A 4,627-nucleotide genomic window follows, 5' to 3' on the forward strand; every position below is an offset into this window, starting at 1 on the left:
GGCTTGAGGTCTCCTTTAGCGCCACCATGAGGTGGACGCTTGTTACTGAATGCAGACTTTCCTACCAACTTTAACACAATGACACATGCTGTTGTGTCTGGTGAGGAAAGTCAGACAGCAGCTTGTTGGTTAAAGGGGACATTTGGAAAGAAGAAGTGGGCGTGGCCATTGGTTTGCAGTCGCCATGTTTTTTTTTAAAGTGACGGGAGAACTTCAGGCGATAAAAATGTATATATTATGTATATATATATATATATATATATATATATATATATATATATATATATATATATTTATATATATATAAAATCAGATTTTTTCATAAAAAGGACACAGACAGAATATTTGGTGCATATAAACAGTGATGAGAAATAATCCTTATATTCAGCAGCAGGAGGGTGATCCTCGACAGCCGAGTCATCTCTCTCTCTCTCTCTCTCTCTCTCTCTCTCTCTCTCTCTCTCTCTCTCCCCCCCCCCCCCCTCTTTGGGCTAACGTTGTGGGAAAGCTCAGCTCTGATGTCACGCTACATGAAGCTTCTCCCTCTCTTCTCTCCGTGTTCAGCCTGAAGCGTTTCCACAACACTCCCCTCTGATACTCCAAAACATGGAGGACTGCAGATCTCCTTCTGTCACTGAAATATGAATGAATGAAGAAGAGTGAATCGTCTCAGCTGTTTTATTCCTCTAAAAGCAGAACAATGTGGACGTGACGCAACATTTCTGAACGAGACTTCTCTGAACAAGACTTCTCTGAACAAGACTTCTCTGAGCCAGACTTCTCTGAACAAGACTTCTCTGAACGAGACTTCTCTGAACAAGATTTCTCTGAACAAGACTTCTCTGAACGATACTTCTCTGAACAAGACTTCTCTGAACAAGACTTCTCTGAGCCAGACTTCTCTGAATGAGACTTCTCTGAACAAGACTTCTCTGAGCCAGACTTCTCTGAACAAGACTTCTCTGAACAAGACTTCTCTGAACAAGACTTCTCTGAGCCAGACTTCTCTGAATGAGACTTCTCTGAATGAGACTTCTCTGAGCCAGACTTCTCTGAACAAGACTTCTCTGAACAAGACTTCTCTGAACAAGACTTCTCTGAACGAGACTTCTCTGAATGAGACTTCTCTGAACGAGACTTCTCTGAACAAGACTTCTCTGAATGAGACTTCTCTGAACGAGACTTCTCTGAACAAGACTTCTCTGAATGAGACTTCTCTGAACGAGACTTCTCTGAACAAGACTTCTCTGAATGAGACTTCTCTGAACAAGACTTCTCTGAGCAAAAACATAAAGGTAAAGACATTTTTTTGTTCAGAGGCCACGACAACTCCTTTTACTGGACGTTTACTGGTCTGCAGAGTTCTCCTTCAACACCGGACCAGTTTAACCCCGTCAGTCACTCGGACACACATGAGGAAGTAGGATGCAGGTTGGAAAGTAGACTTCTTTCACGAGGAGTCTCGTTCACTCTCCTTCCTGCTCTGTTTTGTTCTCCACCACCTCCTGCTCCAGGTATCTGGTGGTTTAGCTTGTTGTATTTGCATATATTTGTTTACATGTATTGTCTGTAGCTTCTTCCCTGTTATGCATTATTTCCTGCATCCTCCAATGAAGCAGGTGGGAGCTGAGAGGCGGCTGATGAAAGCGATTCAGTTCAGACGCCGATGGCGTCGCAGCCGAACATTAAAGCTCCTTTGAAGTGCAACTTTAATTCTCTCTGACACGGAGAGACGTAGCCGTGAGCCACATCAGGACCAGTGAACCGTGACAACAAGTCCGTCCGTCCTTCCGTCCGTCGGCTCGTCTGGAGGCGACGCCTCTCTCGCCTCTTCAAGGTCGGGGCGAGAGAAAGGTCGTCGGACCTCCAGCGACATTTACAGACAATGAGAGCAGCGACGAGGCGACTGGAGGACGAGGTCTTTGTTCCTGGAAACCTGCATGATAATCATTACTGTGTCTGGCGACTACACTTACACACACCTGCGTCCATGTCCACCTCCTCGTCTAACGCCTTATGTCAGAGAGAGGAGAGGAGAGATCAGAGGAGAGAGGAGAGAGGAGAGAAGACGAAAGAGGAGAGAGAGGAGAAAGAGGAGAGAGGAGAGGAGAGATCAGAGGAGAGAGGAGAGAGGAGAGAAGACGAAAGAGGAGAGAGGAGAGAGAGGAGAAAGAGGAGAGAGGAAAGAGGAAAGAGGAGAGAGGAGAGAGGAGAGATCAGAGGAGAGAGGAGAGAGGAAAGAGGAGAGAGGAGAGAGGAGAGAGGAGTCCCATGCAGCTCAGCGATCAGAGAGCACGTTTAATACTCGTCTGCTCACATATTCATTTTGGTGTAACGTTACGCTAATTATGTATTTTTCTTTACTCCCATGATGCATTGCGTCTCCTTGCTACCAGTGGCACGTTGACCTCCTCTGCATCCGTTTCATTATCCCTCTTTAAATCCATGTAATTAATAAGCCAAAGTCAATTAGAAGTAATCTCCTTAACTGAAGACATTACAGGATGAGAATGATCTGACAGCTGGATCTCTGTTCCATTAGTGTGTGTGTGTGTGTGTGTGTGTGTGTGTGTGTGTGTGTGTGTTGATGGAGGACAGAGGGCTCATAAGGGGCGGGGCTACAAGGTGATTGACAGGTCAACGCATATGGCGTCCATATATGGTCACTTCCTGTTCACTGGCTGCAAAAAACATGGAGACGACTTAAACGCTGAAGCCCGTTGCCTCGTGTGTCTGTACACACACACACACACACACACACACACACACACACACACACATTTTAAGATGATAATGGATGAGAATCAAAGGAGCGACTGTGAGATTTGTTTTGATGGGGGTTTCTGTCAGAAACAGATTATTTTGTTTTTCAGCTTCTTGTCATTCGTTATATTTTTCTTGGCTCACTTTTCATTTTCATCCTGTTTCATCATTATTATTATTATTATCATTATTATTATTAACATTATTATCTCCATATTGGAGATCCATTGTTAAAGCCTCACATTTCTTACTTTTTTCATTATTTGTTTTGTTTGTACAAATAAAAGAATAACGTTTGGTCTCAACAACTGTTGGATGGATTATTGATTCATTTCCTTCATGGTCCTCAGAGGATGAACCCTAAAGACTCTGAGGACTTTTCCCGCGAGCGTCACATGACCTCATACGTGGTGGCGTGCAATGGTCAAGACTCTACTGTATGAATACATTGATTTATATACATGTATGACGTGGTCATCGTCACGTCACTCCTTAGTTTGTGAATGTTTGGAACCTCGAGTTCGACGATTTCACCGTCGCCATCTTGTTTTTAGTAACAAAGTGACCACATGTGGAGATGTGGTTATATACGTTATATACGTTTATGTACATTACATACGTTTATATACGTTTATATACATTCTGCAGCTCACCGAGGCGCGAAAATTAAGTAATTTGTCAACTTTAATTAGTAAATATTTGGTTTTCTTGCCACCGATAAACAGGAAGTGACCATATAAGGACAGAAGAGGAGACGTAGAGACGCTGTATACGTCTCTGGTGTCGACCTGTCAATCACCTTGTAGCCCCGCCCTAAAGCATCCCCTGCTTTATGGCCTGTTTGACTCTAAATGACCATAATTTAATAAGTAACTGACTTTCCGTTGCCGTGGTTACGTTCCTCCAGCACGTCCCACGCTGTGAAAAGGTCGAGGTCATGTCGTGTATCCTGAGAGACGAGGTCGTACATCTGGCTCCACGTTCACGTCTCAGGATGATTAGCAATAACTTTCCATCTGGCCTCATCGTCAGCTGTCTGATATTTATGAATCATGATGAAAGCACTGAGCACGTTCCCATCAGCCTCAGCGGGAGAACGCTCAACGTAGCGTCTGCTAACCGTTAGCGTGCTAGCATCCTTATTGAGAGCGGGTTAGCATGCTAAGGTTAGCATTTAGCTTCACGGAGCCACGGGCGAATTAAATGAATTATGCTTCTGGATGATGCATCAATAAGTTGATGAAGAAAAACACGAATCAATCAGGTCTAACGCTTCAGGTTTTCTATAAAAAAGGTTTATATATACATATATATATATATAAATATATATATATATATATACATATATATATATATTTATATATATATATATGTATATATATATATATATATATATATACGTATATGGTTATATATACATATATATGTACGGCTATGCTCCAGCAGTCGTGCTTGCCGGGCCAGAGGGAGATACGTTAATCTATAGATATATTGCAGTTATGTGAGCTGTGAAATATACATTTTCCCTCCACGTTATTTCCTCATAGTTTTGATGGAGAGGAAAAACCCTCTGTGAGAAAGATGAGGACTGAACTCTAATTTCAGAGATTTTGATGATATTTCCTCCTCACAATCATACGCACAATGCGCCGGATGAAGCCGTCTTTTATTTCTGCTCGTTAGAGACAGAACTCCATTGATTACATTCATCTTCATCAAAACAATCATAAATATAAAGCACAGAGAACTGGATCATGCATGATGGGCATAATGCGTGTGTGTGTTGTTGAGTGTTGAGTGTGTGCGTGTGTGTGTGTGTGCGTGTGTGTGTGTGTGTGTGTGTGTGTGTGTGTGTGTGTGTGTG

Source organism: Taurulus bubalis (assembly GCF_910589615.1).
Source record: "Taurulus bubalis genome assembly, chromosome: 14".
In the NCBI taxonomy this organism is placed as follows: domain Eukaryota; kingdom Metazoa; phylum Chordata; class Actinopteri; order Perciformes; family Cottidae; genus Taurulus; species Taurulus bubalis.